Source organism: Equus quagga, chromosome 13 (assembly GCF_021613505.1).
Source record: "Equus quagga isolate Etosha38 chromosome 13, UCLA_HA_Equagga_1.0, whole genome shotgun sequence".
NCBI classification, from domain to species: domain Eukaryota; kingdom Metazoa; phylum Chordata; class Mammalia; order Perissodactyla; family Equidae; genus Equus; species Equus quagga.
The window spans coordinates 69,554,665-69,574,101 of NC_060279.1; the positions used below are offsets into that span (position 1 = coordinate 69,554,665).

Below are 19,437 nucleotides of genomic sequence, written 5' to 3' on the forward strand. Positions count from 1 at the left end.
TTATACAAAAGCTCCTATTGACTGAGTCATAAAATGTATTTCCATTTATATAAATTAATTATGCAAAAATTAAATAATCTAAAAATTAATTTGGAAAATAAAGTACCTGACCTGTGACATCATTTTTCACTGTCCAAAGAAAAGGTGAGGCCCTGTTCTCTTTATTTTGCATCATTCACCTATACTGACCTCAATCTGGGTCACAAAATGGTAATGTTATTGCAGTTAGCATGATTAATTCACTTATTTGTTTATTTAGTTTATAAATCATTTTAATTAAGTAGAAATGTCAAGGGAGTTGAGCCCTCACATTTAGAGGTTTAAAAAAATGAAATGAAGTAGAAAGATCATTTTAATCATGGCAAAAACATGCTAGTTCGGGAAAGCATTTTTTCATATTAAAATCACAAACAATTAAAAAACTCTGACCACTTCTCCCAACGAGCCCTCTTTAGTTGTGATAAATGGAAGCTTATAAAAGTGCCACAGTCCCTATGTAGCAACTAGAAAAATTTAGGCTTACAAAGTCTCAGCAGAGGCCCCCAAGTCTTTTCATTCATCAACCTACAGCAGAGTGTAGGTAGAAAACAGCACGTAGTTACTCACCAAGTAATGTGCCTACACGTGCCTTCAAATAGATGGGAATGCCTACCACCCACCCGATGCTCATCATCTGTGTGTGTGTCATGCTTTTCAAACACATGATAACGTGGTCTCTAGCCTGGAGACTGTGCACAAGGGACTACCTTCCCAAAACTCACTTTCCTCACTTATTAAATTGAGATCATAACACTTTGTCCCCCACAGAGTTGTGGTTATTAAGTGAGATAATGCATGAGGAATGGTCTCAGTGTCTGGCATTAAAAAAATCTCAAAATGTGAAAATAATAATGATAGAATGCCAAAAAGTAGTTATGGAATTATGTTTTTTATTCTATTTATTTTCATCACTCAAGGTTCTGGGATAGTTACAGAAAGACGACTTGATTCTATAGGTAGAATCCTTGCCTCCCATCCCCCCTGAACCATCTCCTCTAGTCTGGGCTCCCCCCGCCAACTCTCTCGAAATGAGGATCTGGTAAGAGGCAATTCCAGGAACCAATCATGGTGCCCAATTTAAGAAAAAGAACATAAAATGATGAATACAGAGTTATGCACAAATGTGTGTGCCTATTTAGAAAGAGAAATCACAAAAATTATCCATAAAAATCTGAAAAATACCACTGTTATCACAAACTCCAGACATACGACATTTTTTATTAATTAGGTTCCTAGCACACATCCAGAAAACATTTTTCTACTCTTTTTGTAACCTGCATAGTCTTCGATCGCTTTCTTATATGGGAACAATTTCATTTTCTCTAGAAAGAAAGGATGGTAATTTAGCCTTTCCTCTAGCACGGTTGATTGACTTTTTTTGAATTTTGATAGTTGGTGTTCATAAAACATGCACCTTCACATACATACCTTCTGTTTTACTACAGAAGAGTGTCCTACAAACACAGAGATTCTGATAAAGCCTATTTCACACTTTAATAAAAATGTTTCCATAAGAAATGTAGCGTGTATTTATAATTTTATATGCTGCATATATTCCTGTGAAAAATGAGAGATTAGAGAAACATGCCTGAAGTTACACAGCTGGCAGACTGCTGAGCTGGGATTCCACTCCTGACAGCTGGCATTCATTATTACTCGAATTCTTACCCACCACTCCACACTACGCCTTCCAACTTAAAACCCACACTCTGACATCTTGATCAACTGTGAAGGGGAGAAGGGAGAGGAAGGCAAAGTAGCATCTACTGAACGTTTGCTGAGTGTCAGGCTGTTATATCTGGCACTTCTCCTTACCTCATTCACTTCTCAAGAAACTCTGAAAGGTCAGGGTCATTTCCCCCAATCCACAAATGAGGAAACCGATACTGAGAAGTTCAAGGTTAACAACACTAAAAGAGAGGAACTGTATGGCTCCAAAGTCCATGTTCTTTCCACTATACAAATCTGATTCCTTCAAGATGTAAGAGAAAAATGTGGAGTGTCTGAGACAAAACTGTAAAATTAGTCTTCAAAATAACGGATTTTACTTATTTAACAAACACTCTTGTTGGTTCCCTATCCGTTCCTGGGCTGTAAATGGATCAAGAAAAGCACTTAGTATCTGCCGCACTAAACAACTCCTTGATGATGGTTAACCTCATGCAGACCTATAGTGGCTAATGGACACGACAAACTCATGTTGGTGAGGAAGGAAAGAAAGCATTGGAAACATACAGTTGCATATTTTAGTATTTACTGCATACATGCATTTTTGTTCACGCCTACAATGTTGAGTGCCTCACCCAAAAAGCATTTCTAAATCTCTCAAAATCTTTTGGCCATTTTTTTTTAATTGAGGTCATACAACATTGCATAAATTTCAGGTGCACATTATTCTATTTCAGTTTCTGTATAGACTGTATCGTGCTCACTACCAATAGTCAGTCCTCATCCGTCACCATACACACGCGCCCCTTTACCCCTTACACTCTCCCCTCACCACCTCCTCTCTGGTAACAGGTGTGAGGGGATATCTCATTGTAGTTACGATTTGCATTTCCCTAATAATTAGTGATGTTGAACATCATTTCATGTGCCTGTTGGGCATCTGTATATCTTCTTTGGAAAAATGTCTGTTCAGATCCTCTGCCTGTTTTTTGATAGGGTTTTTGTTGTTGTTGCTGTTGAGTTGTATGAGTTCTTTACATATTTTGGAAATTAACTCTATCAGATATATGATTTGCAAATATTTTCTCCCAGGTGGCATCTTTTCGTTTTGCTGATGGTTTCCTTTGCCGTGCAGAAGCTTTTTAGCTTGACATAGCCCCGTTTGTTTACTTTTTCTTTTGTTTCCCTTGCCTGAGTAGGCATGGTATTCGAAAAGATACTAACACTGATGTCAAAGAAAGTACTGCCTCTATTTTCTTCTAAGAAGTTTATGGTTTCAGGTCTTACAATCGTCTTTAATCCACTTTGAGTTAATTTGTGTGTATGGTGTAAGATAATGGTCTACTTTCATTTTCTTGCATGTGGCTGTCCAGTTTCCCAACACATTTATTGAAGAGACTTTCCTTTCTCCATTGTATGTCCGTGGCTCTTTTGTCAAAGATTAAATGTCCATATTGTGTGGTTTTATTTCTGGGCTCTCAATTCTGTTCCATTGATCTGTGTGTCTGTTTTTTCTGCCAGTACCATGCTGTTTTGATTTAATATAGCTTCACAGTATATTTTGAATTGAGGGAGTGTGATATCTCCAACTTTGTTCTTTTCTCTCAGGATTGTTTTGGCTGTTTGGGATCTTTTGTTGTTTCATATAAATTTTAGGATTCTTTGTCCTATTTCCATGAAGAATGTCATGGGTGTTATGATTGGGATTGCACTGAGTCTCTAGATTGCTCTAGATAATGTGGACTTTTTAACTATGTTTATTCTTCCAGTCCATGAGCATGGACTATCTTTCCATCTCTTTATGTCATCTTCAATTTCTTTCAACAATGTCTCATAGTTTTCAGTGTACAGATCTTTCACCTCCTTGTTTAAATTTATTCCTAGGTATTTTATTCTTTTTGTTGCAATTATAAACAGGATTATATTCTTCTCTTTCTGCCAGTTCGTTATTAGTGTATAGAAATGCAACAGATTATTGTATGTTAGTTTTGTACCCTGCAACTTTGGTGTATTTGTTGATTATTTCCAACAGTTTTTTGGTGAATTCTTTAGGGTTTTCTATATACAGAATCATGTCATCTGCAAATGGTGAGAGATGTACTTCTTCCTTTCTGATTTGCATACCTTTCATTTCTCTTTTTTGCCTAATTGCTCTGGCTAAAACTTCCAGTACTACGTTGAATAAGAGTGGTGAGCATCGGTACCCTTGTCCTGCTCCTATTCTCAAGAGGATTGGTTTCAGTTTTTCATTGTTGAGTACGATGTTGGCTGTGTCTTTGTCATATATGGCCTTTATTACGTTGAGGTACTTTCCTTTAATTCCCATCTTATTGAGAATTTTTATCATAAATGGATGTTGGATCTTGTCAAATGTTTTCTACGCATCTACTGAAATGATCATGATTCTTATTCTTCATTTTGTTATAAACATGGTGCATCACACTGACTGATTTGCAGATGTTGAACCATTCCTGCACCCCTGGAATACATCCCACTTGATCGTGGCGTATGATCCTTTTAATGTGCTGTTGTATTCAATTTGCTAATATTTTGTTGAGGATTTCTGTTTCTATGTTCATCAGCAATATTGTTCATTTGGCCACTTTTATGTCTAACACTAGCACACTATTTGATACGTTTGTCCACAATACTAATAAAACCAAGTATCTCTTTGTGATTACTTTCTTGTTTTTTGTGAGGGAATTTTGGTTTTTGGTGCAATTTATTATGGTGGGGGGAAAGGACAGTCTTCTTGTTTTATATTTTTAATTTTTTTATTGTGGTAAAATAAATGTAACATAAAATTTCCCACTTTAATCATTTTTAAGTGTGTACTTCAGTGGCATTAAGTACCTGCACATTGTTGTGCAAACATTATCACGACCCATCTCCAGAACTTTATCTTCCCAAACTGAAACTCTGTCACCATTAAACACTAATTTCCCATTCCTCCCTCTCCCAGCCCCTGGCAACCACCATTCTACTTTGTTTCTATGAATGTGACTACTCTAAGTACTTCATAGAAGTGGAATCATACAATATTTGTCATATTGTGTCTGGCTTATTTCATTTAGCATAATGTTTCCCAGTTCATCTATGTTAAAGCGTGTGTCAAAACTTCATTTCCTTTTAAAGTTAAACAAATTCTACTGTATGGATGTACCACATTTTGTTTATCCATTCATCTGTCAATGGACAGTTGTTTTCATCTTTATGGCTGTTGTGAATAATGCTGCTATGAACATTGGATGTATAAATACCTGTTCTATAATTTTTAAGATGAGGAATTTAGCACTGTAACCAATGTTAGTTTGAAAATCACTACGGGTGACCCCAAGGGCTACACCTCTAGTAGTTGGGCTTGAGGGGAGAGCAGCGGGGAAGTAGCTTTAAGATTCCGCCGTCATCACTGCTCATCAGAGGTAGGTCCTAGGCACGTAGAAGACTTTGGCTAGCATTACTCAGGCTACTCCACCACTGTCGTCATGATCCAGGCCAAGGGAGGAGAGTTGTGGGGTTTCCTACAATATCCATCTTATGTCATGTGCACTCATCTCAGGGACCAAGTAAAGTGACCCTCAAATGCAGGGAGGTGCAGACTCAGCTTCCTTGGAGTCTTCAATTCACTAAGGAAAGAGAGAGCCTCGTTCCTCTAGCATGAGTGAGGAACTGTTCCCGCGCAACCATACCAAGCAAGATCAGAGGTCATCCAGATTTGGGAGCCAACTGGATATTTTAAAAACAGCTAGACCTGCATAAGTGAGTGCTCCTTTTAATTAAGGTAAGTATATCCTATTTTTCTCTCTTATTGATAAATTACTCTAAAGATTTTAAGATAATTAGCTACTACAACACTAAACAAAATCTACAAATGATATGACAATTACTGTATACAGATATATTATTTTTAAAGATAGGCTTTATGCATGAATGAATTGCTGACATTTATTTCATATTTTAAGCTTCCTTAATTATTTATTACTTCTTAGGCTTCTATTTATGATCAGTTTGGCATTACAGATCATCCATTAAGGAAACTATAAAAAACATTTATTTATGCCCTCTTCATTTTTGTTGAGCATTCTAAAAATATTTGGTTCTCATCACCATGGGAAACTGGACAAAGCAGATTTTCTTGTTGTATCCAAATGGGCATAAACTATAAAGATAAGAAAATATTTCCTAATAAAGCTTATTTTATCCTGCCTACTTTTCTTAAGAACCATTTTGCTATTTGATAGAAAGCATATTTCACTTCTCAGTTTTTCACCTGCTTTTAAATGTGTTTTTTTTTTCCCTGCAGGCCTAGCTAATATTGGGTTTATCATATACTTAAAACAAGCATCCTAAATAAAGATAATATCAGATGCTTGGCTTATCACTCTCTCCAGTATGAAGATCTGCTGGGATCAGTTATAAACTGCAAGCACAGAAAAGGGTCCTCTCACTGGTAGAGCCCTTTTGTGAAACAATGAAGTCATAAACATAATATAAACTGGGAGAGAGAGACAGAGGGAGAGAGAGAGAGGAGCAGCTAGGTTAGGATTTTTCCCATCTTCTTCACCAGATCTCACTTCTGACTAGTCAGTAAAGCCTGGTAGTTTGCTTCTTAATTCCTGGGAAAATAAGCCGGGCTTAACTGAGTAAACTTTCTTAACCAGGTGCTAACTTCACTGAGCTTCAGGAAGTGAATTTATGCAGAATCCCTTGATCGCTCAGGGAAGATAAGGCAGGGGGGACTTGGGGAGCAGAAGTGTCCACGTCCTGTGACATTCCTAATCCTGCATCCCTGAGAGTGAGCACCAAACTGTCCTGGGGTCAGGACGAGGAGCAAAGGGCCTGGGGCAACTTCAGGTCACCTCCTTTTTCCTTTAGGATTTCTTTAGAAATGTAGATAACTAAGCGGCAATACAGAGTCATTCTACACTTCACTGTATTTCAGTGATTTGAAGACACAGGTTTTAACATCCTGACGGCTCTGAAATCGAGATGTGTCTTACGATTGATCACTGTTGGCCAGACAGCAGCTGTGGCCTAGTTATTACCTGACCATGTGTGAACTTTGTCGTACCTCTTTTCTCCTTTTCATGTGTGCACAAGAGCGATATACGATTTTAAAAATCTACATTACATCTAAATAAGTAGAAAAGGGCTCTTTTGATAAGTATAAAGTTAAAAAGAAGGCACTGTGTCACGGTTTAATTGTCAGCATTTTTTTTTCTTCCTGGAATACCCAATAATGGTACATCTTAACAATGACATTTTACATTTGATGAAATTAAACTGACTAATAGTAAAGCTTAATTTATTTTTTCATTCTTACACTTTACAAAGTATGGAAATTCTAATCTCTTCTTCTCAAACCCAGAGGATCCTTTACACGTCTCCAGGATGCGCACATCCCTGTAACAGCAACTTTGGAAGCAACTTGACAGGTGATTTCTTCTTGATTAACAATAATAATACAAATATTGTTATAAGTAATAAAGAAGTAATAAACAAGGTAAAGAATGTGATCTTCTTAGAGAAGGTTTCTTCCCGAATGCAGGATTCTACCAGAGCTGCCCTCCCTGACACCATGGCGGAATGACTCAGCGTAAACCTCTGAAACATCACTTGAGACCTTGATTAGTCCTTTAGCTAAGTGAGAACAGCTGTTTCTTTCTGAAGTCTTCAAAAACAATCATCAAATTATTCTGCAGCTCCTTGAGTTCCCAAAAATCTCATTATCTCTGGCTGAAATGAAAGCAACATTAATGAAAAAGGAAATCATTTCTTCCTGAGTCACTCTTCAAATAAATTGTACTTATTCTCTGAAAATTTACAAAACCCTCTCATTCTTTGCTACTCAAAGTGTGACCTAGGAGCCCCAACCCAGACCTGCTGACGTGGAATCTGCCTTTCAACAACATCCACAGGTTTGAGAGGATGCTCTGGCTCTCATCTCTGCTAGGATTGAATAAGGAAGTGATTTGTTTTCTTGAGAGAGGCAATTGCACGTATTAATCCAGGACTGGCACTGTGCAGACTCTTTCTAAAGACACTGAGTTTATTTTTGATTGTGATGAGACGCCTTCTGACAAAGCCTGATGAAGTCTCTCGGCAGCTCAACACTGATCCTGAAAGTCCCATTTGCAGCTCTCTGCTTTGAAACTCTGAGCTCTCTTGCTGAGAGCCCCAGCCCAAAAAAAATGTGTGCAAGCAAGAGAAGGAAAGCCGCTATTTCAAAGACAGGTGAAATGTTTTCATTCCCTTTTAAATTACAAACTCAACAGCATATCCATCTTGTCCTATGGATTAGCATTTTTCCTGATCTGAAAGAAGAGTGTATCAAGTTATAGTTTAACGGAAAAACATCAGAGCACGCACACGTTTTCTTATCCTCCTGTCCTGCTTTCTCCCACAAGGTACTGTCCGGCTTTCTCCCACAGTCTATCAGCGTGCCCAGAGGCCATCAGAAGAACGAGAAGAAACTGACCAGGACAAGCAGCATCCTCCGTATGCTTTCTAGGAGTCTGGGATATTAGGATATAACCTTCAATTCCACAACCAAGAAAGTGTAGGCAACAGAGTCAGATTTTTTGAGATTGCATTTCTTCCAATATAAAATCCCCACATTTTACACATTGATTTAGGGATTGGCAATACCTCCTTGTTTAATAATAGTGATACATATATTATTAAGAACAATAAAAGGTAAAGAAGTTTGACCCCCACAGAGACAGTTTACTCTTTGCATGCAAATCTATCAGTGTATGCCTCTCTGTAACGTCCCCTGAGACCTTGCTTATTGAGGTAAAATTTCCATACCATAAAATTCACCCATTTTCAGTATACCGTTTGGTGAGTTTTAGTAAATCTGTACACTCCGGAGAATACTTCTACCACCCCAAAGTTTCCTCATGCCCATTTTTAGTCAATCCCTGCATCTACAGGCAGCCTAGACAACTAGTATTCTGTTCTGTGTCTCCGTAGTTTTGCCTTTCCTAGAAATTTCAAGTAAATGGAATCAGGCAATATGTAGTCTTAAGTGTCTGACTACTTTCAATTAGCATAAAGTTTCTGAAATCCATCTTTGTTGTTGCATATATCGGTAGCTTGCTCCTCTTGATTGCTGAATAGCGCTGTATTGTGTAGATATACCACACTCTATTCATCCACTCAACAAAGAGACAATGGGTAGTTTGCAGCTTTTATGAATAATGAATAAATATTTGTGTGGACATATGTCTTCTTTCTCTTGGGTAGATTCATAGAAAGAGAATAACTGGACTGTATTATAACTTTATATTTAAGATCTTAAGAGACTGTCAAATGTTTCCTAAGTGGCTGTAAAATTAATTTTTTTCATCAAATTTGGGAAGATAGCAGCCATTATTTATTCAAAACTGTCTTCTACTCATCTCCCTCTCTCTCTCTTTGGAATTCCCATTATGCATATACTGTTTGGTTGATGGTGCCTCCGAGGTCTCTGAGGATTTGTTCATTTTTCTTTCTTCTTTTTTCTTTCCTTTATTCAAATTGGATAAATCTACTGATCTATCTTCAAGTTTTCTTATTCTTTCTTCTGCCATTTCATGTCTGCTGTTGAGAACCTTTAGTGAATTTTTCATTTTAGTTATTGTATTTTCCAACTCCAGAATTTCCATTTGGTTCTTTTCTCTATAATTTATTTAGATCATTTATTAGATGAGAAAGTGTCCTCATATTTTCCTTTAATTATTAAAACATGCTTTCCATTGGATTTTTGCATTTATTTATACTAGCTACTTTGAATTCTCTGTCTTCTGAACCCAACATCTGAGATCCCTCAGAGACAGTTTCTACTGACTCATTATTTTCCCTGTGTATGGGTCATACTTGCCTATTTACTTGCATGTCTCATAATTTCGTTGTTGAAAACTGTACGCTTTAGATAATATTTTACAGCAAATCTGGATTATGATGCTCCCAGTACGGATTTTGTTGTTGCAGTCTGTTTTCTGTTTGTTTTTCTTTAGTGACGTACCAGGACTAACACTATAGAGTCTACCTGACGTGCAGTGTATAGGCACTGAAGTCTCTGCTCATTTTTTCAAAAAAATACTGTTTTTATCTTTTAAGTCTGGCTTCCTAATGTCACCCTTAGGTCAGCTTAGGGGTTAGCCAATGATTTGGTTATGGGTTGTGCTCAAATCCCTTGAACCAGTTAGGCTGCTTCTCTTTGCCAATGGATCTGTGTGGGTTGGGAAACGCATTAAAAATCCGAGTAGTTTATAAGTCCACTGGGCCTTCTCATATCACCTCTGCATGTGTGCAGGGCATCATGTTCAGCTAGGACATGTAAAATGCTAGGCGTCCCCTAAGCATATGCAGCCTTATGCATGTGCACCACTGTGTAGACTTCCAAGGCTACGTGGGAGCTTATCATTGTCCACTATGGCTCCTTCATTCCAAGATTTCCCTGTTAAGATTTCTGGCTAGTCTCCCTCTCCATTGCTTTCCCCATCCAGGATCACATCAGCCTAGGTGTTATATTAGTCTTCCTTATTCATTTGCGACTGTTTCCAACAACTCCCAGGGACACTCATTTTTTTCCATGCTACACTCCAATTTAAGCCAATCCTCTTTGATAGCAAAGGTTCTGGTTTTCACATCTTACCCTGCTCTGGTAGAACTACTATGCCAAGGGAGCTGAGAGAGGTGGGGAGGATATGGTGGGGTGAGAACACCTCCAGGCTAAAATGCCACAGACACCCATGGTTCTTATCCAAGGTTCAATTATTGACCTTTAATAAAGCTTGTCAAATTGTATGCCTTTGGTTAATTTCTAGAGTCCTAAAATGGTTGTTTTTGAAAATTCTGTTCACTTTCATCATTGCTTTTTGGAGACAGGAATCACCAAGCTCCTTATTCTGCCATTTTTAAGTCTGACCTCTGTTCACTTATCTTCAATCTTTTTTTTCTCTCTCTGTTCTTTGGGTTGGATAATTTCTATTGATCTATCTTAAAGTTCACTGACTATTTCCTCTGACATCTATAATGCGGTGATGATCCCATTCAGTAAATTTTTAATTTCAGTGTTGTCATTTGCAAGTCTATAAATACCATTTGGTTCTTTTTTAAAATTTCAATTTTTTTACTGAGATTCCTCATTTGGTGCATCATTTCCATTATATTTTCCTTTAATTTTTTGAATATAATTTCCTGAAATCTCTGAACATATTTATAAGCATTGATTTGAGGTCTTTGACTGCTAAATCCAGTATCCAGGCCTTGAAGAGTCAGTTTTTATTGCCCGCCCCGCCCCCCGCCATGTATGACTCACACATTCACTTCTCTGCATGTTTTATATTTTTTGATTGAAAACTGGACACTTTAGCTAATATAGTGTAGAATCTATGGATTCCTTTTGAGATAATATATTGTAGGAGCTGTGTATTCTTTTGATTATTCCATAAATTATTATTATTTACTTGTCTAGACTTAAACTACAAAAAGTCTCTCCCAAGTAGTGTGCTCTTTTGATTCTTATTTTTGTTTTTTCTCTTGTTTTCCTGGGGATTGCTCCCATGTCTGTATAGCCTAGTGGTTGGCTAATCATTTGGGAAAGATCTGTGCTCAAGCATCTCAAGCTGATACTTCTTCCACCCTCTCCCAACCAACGTGTGTCTGTGTTTGAGAAAGCATTCACAGCCACACATAGTTCTCCAATATCCCTTGTTCTCTTTTCACTGGACTCCCTCAGGTCTCTCCTGAACACGTAGCTTCCTAGACAGCCAGAGACGTGGCGAGAGCTTATGTCAGCCATTTTATGGCTCTCTCATTTCCAGGATCTCCTTCTGAAAACATATACTTTAAGGAAATTCTATTCTATTGAGGTATCCTGCTTTTTAAATCCAAGACGTGCCAGTAACACAGATAATAACATCGGAAGTTGGTGGTTCTTGAATCCAATATGAACTTATGGAGGTTCTGTGTTTTGGTTCCAGAGCTGTGTTAAAATAGAGTTGTTAGTGCATCTTGAGAAGAGTCATCTATTTCAGAATAATCACTATAAGAATGAACAAGTGAAGCACTCTCAAATTTATCCTAGTTGATGAACGTAAGTTTCCATGGGGCTTGGAGCATTAACTAGTGTTTTCAAAACACCTGCCTTCTATACCTTTACACCTGAATGATAAAACTATGCTGAAGGATGGAGGCAGACCAAAGCCCTAAATCCGTGCCTAGGAAATTAAATTACAGGAAATGTCTACGTTGTGACGGTGCAATCTTTATGTAAAGGTGAACCAAAAACTATTCATTTTATTTTGAAAATATAGTGTATACATGTTGCTTGCTTCTTAAGTAAGGGGTTTTATGTAGGAGCTAAAATTCTAAGTTTCCAGATTTCACAAATATCACAACTTTCCAGTAATAGAAAAGTAAAGCAAACAAATCTTTACTAAAAATTTAAATCTCCTTAAGACACTGAGAAAAATAAGTAATCCTCTTTTTTTTTTAACAGAACTTGGAGATATTTTGAAAAGTTACTTTTCTCTAGCACATAGTGTGCCCTAACATCTGGATGTGTATATTCATAAATTTAATATTGGGAATACTGAAAGCCCTCTGAGACGTGAGAATACCCACTGTTAAGATTCTTTGCTTAAGACTCATATGGCCCAGATATCATCTGGTCAATCTATTTAAGAAAATAAAAAATAATCTTCTTCAATTGCCCAGAGAATATCATCCTTGTCCAGAGAAGATCTCCTCTCCTTTAAAGCAGTTGATAGAGTTCTCAACTCTGGATTGATTGGAGAAAAATACTATTCACTCCTCAGGTCTGCTGTATCTTTATAAACTGAAGAACTACATAGCAAAGCAGGCATCTGTTGCCATAGTTCATTAAGAGCTCTCTCTGTGAGTAGCCCTTATAGGATGGAAAGAAAGGAAGAGGGAAAACCTCAAAGAGAAATATCAAATATTTTTTCACTCCCCTGCATTTCATTCCCTCATTAGATTTTACCTCAGAACCAAAACCAAACAAAATTAACAGAGAAATCCTACCACATTACTGTCTTACTGTTTTCTCCAGTTTGGATGTAAATGCAAGAGCATCCTTTTCTTGGCTGGAGGCCTTCAAATGCAGCATTTAGGATCTTGTTCTCATTTCATCTATGTGCTCAAACCTCTTATTAGGAGAGGAAAATAAGAGGTGGCGTTCCTTCCAATAATAACTACCTGATACCCCACTAGTTTCCCAAGCCAGTCGCCTAAACTCTTGAGTGGATATTCAAAGATTTTTTTTCTACACTGATAGCTACATTCCCAGTAACCTTCTAATTGAAAACTGCAGGGATGCTCAATGACGCTGCTCTTTGAAATGTCTCTGCTGCCTCCACCGAGTTTCTATCAATCTCGAGGGGAGAAGTTCTCACTGGGAGGTGAGTTTCACTAACCCTCACCTTATAAATAGAAGAAAAGAAGCCCAAAGCCAAGAAAATATGTAGGATACTCTACTGAAAATCATACAACAGCTCAAATTCTGGTTCTTCAATGAAATCTAATTTTCCCTTTCAACTCAGAGAAAGATAAAGATGGCCCTATCTTGCATCATTCCTTCATACAAAGCTATGTTGGGTTTCTAAGTGTAGGTCGGCAACAAAGGGAGAATGAGCCATCAAGTAGAAGTGCAGAGGTGAAAAAAGGAAAAAACAACTTTAAAGAGGAAAGAGGACTGTGTGAAAGGAAAAACCTAAGAGACACCTACAATAGTTGTCTAGAGCTGTCTAAAAGTCTTGGTTTCTTTCCAACAAAGGTTTTCTTGAAGGTATTGGGTTCAGACAGGCATGAATTGAAATCCTAACTTACTCAACTACTAGCTGTAGTTCTTAGTTAAGTTTTTTTAACTTTTTTGAACCTAAGTTTATAATTATATAAAATGGGGACATGAGTAGTGCCATTCTTTGTCCCCCCAGCACCTGGCATGAAATCTGAAAGTATTTGCCCATAATATCTTTGAAGAGAAGGATGAGGAAGGGAGAAGGCAAGCACACTGCTTCTGCTTAATAAACTCAGATGCACACTGGTATGCTTTCTTTAAGTCTCTTCTGGACATTTCCAACCATGCAGATTTTCTGCAAACTCTGTGCTAAAGATCCTTAACTAAATCAAGTGGACAGTGTTTGGAGGTTCTGGTTTTAAAAAGAGATTGGGAGGAGTGATATTAGCAAGATAATGGAATAGGAAGCCCTAGACCCTCCTACCCCTATAGAGACATGGATATGGATTCAAGAACAAAAAAAACCAACAAAATACCTTGTGAGAAATCCAGAAACCAATTAAAAGGTTCCTGCACCCCAGGTGAGCACGCAGCCAACCACATCAAAACCCAGCAGGGAATTCATGACACTCTAGTCTGTCTCATCAGGACCCTTGTAAGAGTAAATACATAGACAAACGTAGAAGTATGCAGTATTGTAAGATAGGTGAGTAAATCCCTTATAAATATGTAAATAATTTTTTACAAACATAAAAAGTACTTATAAATCTATGTTAATAGATAGGCAATATAAAAAAGGTAATTTGTGTCATCAATAACACAATTCACAAAAGTTAATTCAAAATGGATTAGAGACCTAAATGTAAGACTAAAACTATTTAAATCCTAAAAAAAAAATAAAATAAAATAGGGGAAAAGCTTCAGGACTTTGGATTTGGTAATGATTTCTTGAATACGACACCAAAAGCACAAGCAACAAATAAAAAATAGACAAATGGGACTACACCAAACTTTAAAACTTCTTCACATCAAAGAAATCATCAACAGAGTGAAAAGGTAACCTACGAGAAATGGGAGAAAATAGCTGCAAATCACAAAATTATATATTTGATAAGGAGTTAACGGCCTAAATATACAAGAAATGTCTAAAATTCAACAACAAAAATTAATAACTCAATTAAAAGATGGGCAAAGAACTTGAATAGATATTTTCCAAAGAATATATACAAATTACGAAAAAGCACATGAAAAGATGCCCAACATCACCAATATTAGGAAAATGTAAATCAAAACCACAATGAGATATCACCTCACACCCATCAGGAGTGCCAGCATCAAAAGAACCAAAAATAAATGTTGGCGAGGATGTGGAGAAGTTGGAACCCTTGTGCACTGTGGATGGAAATGTAAAATGGTGTAGCCACTATGGAAAACAGAATGTTGGTTCCTCAGAAAACTAAAAATACAATTGCCACATGATCCAGCAATCCCACTTCTGGGTACACATCCAAATGAACTCAAGGCAAGACCTTGAAGAGATATTTGCACATCCATGTTCATCACAGTTTTATTCACAATAGCCAAGAGGTGGAAGCAACCCAAATGTCCATCAACAGATGAATGGATAAAGAACATGTGGCATACACATACGACTGGATATTATGTACCCTTAAAAAATAAGGAAATCCTATCAGGTTACAACATCGATAAACCTTGAGGACATTTATGCTAAATGAAACAAGTTGGGTGCAAAAGGATAAATACTATATGATTCCATGCATATGAAATGTCTAAAATAGTCAAAATCACAGAAACAGAAAATAGAAAGGCAGTTCCCAAGGGAAGAGGGGAGGGGAAGAGGAAGCAGTATTTAATGCACATAGAGTCTCAGTGGTGCAAAATGAAAAAGTTCCAGAGATCGGTTGCATAATAACGTGTATATACTCCACACTACTGAACTATACACTTAAAAACGATTAAGATGGCAAAGGTGATGTTATGTGTTTTTACATTAATAAAACTTTTTTAAGTTAGATTGGTTAAATTTTCATTTGAACTGGCTTGTTAGGTTGTTTTTCCTTAGTTAATATTTTTGGGAAAACATTTTTTTGGTTCAATAAGAAAAAAGTACTTAGATTCGATTTGTAGTTCAGCAAAACAGGCCATTCCAATTCAGCCTCTATTCCTAACGAGGGGCAATCTGACCTGGATGGAAGATAGTCAAGTCTAAGTTAAACCAGGCTGTGGCTATTCTGTGGGTTTATTCTGCAGCTCAAGCACAATGGGGCTAAAAACACTATCGATCAACAGCCCTGATTTCCTAAAAACGTAAGGGGCATTCTATACTTTTTCTCTGAGGTATTAAGTATCAGGCCTGCCATTAACCAGATTGTGATAACAGACACAATAAAGCCAACCGCAAAGTTAACATTAAAGAATGTTTCTCCAAAGGTCATGCTGCAACTGTAGAATATCATAATGACCTTCTTCCTTGAGTGCTACCGATTTCTTACAAAAGATGTCCCAGTCCAGCATTGTAACTTCCACCTCTCCATGATAGCAAACAATTCAAAGATGATTCTTGCTGCCCCTACCCCTTCCTAAAAGTCATTTAACACAAGCACAAGCCTCAGTTAAAAAAAACCCTCCCTGCTCTTTCTTACCAAGAGACACTTTACTGTTCGCCTAGCATGCCCTCCCTCATTGCAGTAAGTCAATAAACCTACTTTGTTGGAGAAAATGTTTGCCCCTGGTAGTCTTTGGCTATTGGAATTTTTCATCTCCCTTATAGGAAAAGAATGTTTCCAACATATCCAAAACCAGCAGGCTTAGGTAGGGGAGTTTGTTCTTCCCTCAAAGTGAGGACAAATCTGAGATTTGTAAAGAGCCATTCCCATCTCCTGGCCTGGCTCACCATCAACCAGCCCCCACTAACAGCAGAATGGCTGGGAAGCTGGGAAAGATGCTGTCTGTCTCTGACTACGCACAGTAAGCTCCTTCCTGGAACTCCAGCCAATATTTCCCAACTTTCCCCCTGAAAACAGCTTTGTGTCCTTGAGGTCCTTTAAATCGAACACTTCCTTCTTTAAACCCATGCACCACTCAGCAGAAGTACCTCAAAGTTTGGCATTTGACACTTGTCCTCCACCTCAGGTCAAGTTAAATTTAGTCATTTAAGATCTTGCTGAAATGTCATCTCTTCAGAGATACCTTCTTTGATCACTCTAAATTAAGTAGCCTCTTCACAATCTCTAACACAACATCTCACTTTTTTCTTCTTAGCACTTATCATATAAGGAACACTCAGCACTTAGCATTTTGTATATTTTTTTCACAACTTTATCAAATTCTCTTAATTTTCATAGTTTACAGTAAAGTTTCATGGTTTTTTTTAACTTTACAAATCATATCATCAACATGCCTCTTTTCTCCAACATTTATTGTAAATATTTCATTTCTTGTTCCTATTGCATTAGCTGCTGCTCCAAAAAAAGATCAAAATAAAAGTAATGATAGATTCTGATTCTAGTTCGTTTTTATTTTTTTTGGCAGGTTGAAACATAGATACAAAATAGAAGCATTTTATTTCTGCAGGGAACTTTAGTGGTCATAAAAAGAGTTTCTCCTTACCTTGCAGAGATAAAACTGAGGGCTGGAGTGTGGAGGCAATTTGAAAATGTCCCAAATATACTGGTGATTGGACGCCAGGTGATACTTGAAGAGAAGAGGATGACAGGGTGTGTTTTGAGTCCTATACAAATATAGCATTTTGCCTTCTTAAGTTAATGAATATTTTTAAAAATAAAAAATATGTAATGCATCCAGAGCTTAAACAATGCATCCAGAGCTTAAACTGAAGAACCATGAACAGTCCACTCACCTTAATAAATGGGCAGTACCACTGATGCTGTCACTGTAACTCTTCTGGATCACATCCTTCCCTTATTTATCTTGTGGAATAAGGGGCAAGGATCTGTTCTGAGTTTTGTTTTCATCATTCCTCTGTTTTTATTTGTAGTCTTACTACTTACCTGTTCTTGAATTTATGTGAATCATTTCATACTATATGTATTCATTAACGACTTGCTTTTTTCACTGTTTTTGAGATTCATCATGTTCATCTTAATTCATATCGCTATATCAATTTTCAATGCTGTATAATATTCAAGTGTGTGACCAGGTCATACGTTATCCATTCTCCTACCCTGTGGATAAGTTAAACTTAGCTATTTGTTTTGAGAGCTGAGATGACCTGAGTCAACATAACATACTTGTTCCAGGAAAGCCTTTTGCAGAAAGATAAGATTGCAACCTAATAAACAACTTCACTATTATCTTCAGGAAAGTCTTGCAATTCACTTTATCTAGGCAACTAGTCTGCAAATTTGGACAACAACTCTTACAAGGATAAGAGTTCGTTCATCTGGATAACTGGTGAGCTTATCAGAACAACGGCATTAAAAAAAAAAAAAAAAAACACCTCAACCCAAAGGAAGGCAGGAAAAGAGGGAAAAAGGAGGCAAGAACTGAAGGGACAAACAGAAAACAACTAGGAAGATGGTAGATTTAAATCCAACCCTATCAATAATAACATTAAAAGTAAACTGTCCAAACCCTGCAAATAAAAGACACAGGTTGTCAAACAAGATAAAAAGCAAGAACTAACTATTTGTTATGCACAAAAAACCAACTTTCAATATAAAGAATACACGGGTTAACAGTAAAAGGGTGGGGAAAAGATATAGCATGAAAACACCAATCAAAAGAGAGCTTAAGTTAATATGAGACAAAATTCTCGTCCCTTTTCGGTGTAGGGGCACAGCTGAAGAAGCCACAAAGGAACGGGGAGTCGTTTTTGAAGATGATGCAGCAAGGCAAAAACTGCACCGCAGGGACAGTCTACACTTGGCATGATAGAAGAAGGACACAGCAGCCTCAGGCCACGACACCCAGAACATTCGACTGAGCCTGGATGCTGTCAAGGACTTCGACTGCAGCTGCCTTTCCACGCAACCCTGCCACGACCCTGTCATCACCCCAGATGGCTACCTGTATGAGCATGAGGCCATCCTGGAGTCCATTCTGCACCAGAAGGAGACAGACTGCGTGGCAGATGAAGGACTGCGAGAAGCAGCAGGGTGCGCCGCGTGAGGAGCAGCAAGAGCTGCAGCGGCCACGGTGCAGGACCAGGTGCAGGACTTCCTGGAGAAGGAGGTGGCCATCCTGAGACGTCCATCAGCAGGCCCCTCAACCCTGTCATGTCCAAGACTACCTCGGGGGACCGCCCAGATGATGGCCGACCCGCAAGCAAGGACAAGAACAAAGCACTGCCCAGCTTTGGATGCCGTCACTGACCCCTCGGCCCAGGCCATCAAGCTGCAGAAGCTGGGGCGGGGGGGGGGGGTGGGGGCTGGATGGGTGCCGCTGCGCATGTCCGGACATGACGCGCATGCGCTTCACGCCGGTCGTCGGCTGCGTGGGCTGCGTGGGAATCCCGCGCAGTGAGTGCCAACTGTGCGCAGCGACCCATTGCCTGAACCGCACTGCGCATGCGCTGTGGTGGGCCCTCTGGGGCCGTGGTCGCCCTTGAGTGCGTGGAGAAAGTGATTCGGAGGGATGTGGTAGCCCGTGAACCGGGACAAGGTCAGGGACCGCGACGTCGTCATGCGGCAGCGGGACGGCACCTGCCTCGCGGACTCGGGAGTGAAGCTACAGGCCCAGAAGTCGGTGGGTGATGTAGGCCTGCATGCAGGGCACCAAATAAAAGGGCTTGGATGCAGGGGGCGGGGGAGGAAGTTCTGCAACCAGGCTGCCTGAGTACAAACCCTGGCTGACTGCCAACCTGATTGAGTAAATGACCTTAACCTCTTTCTGCCTCACTTTCTCCATCTTTAAAATGGGGCTATGACTAGTCTCTTCCTCAAAGGGCTGGTGTGAAGATTTCATGAGTAAATATGTGAAGTGATTAGTACCGATTCCCG

The 19,437-nt window shown here is 38.5% G+C and overlaps 1 pseudogene; it reads left to right on the forward strand.

Annotated features, from left to right (window-relative positions):
• The first annotated feature begins 18,317 nt into the window (after positions 1-18,317).
• LOC124250220 (nitric oxide synthase-interacting protein-like) lies at positions 18,318-19,046 on the forward strand (annotated as a pseudogene).
• The last annotated feature ends 391 nt before the right edge of the window (positions 19,047-19,437 follow it).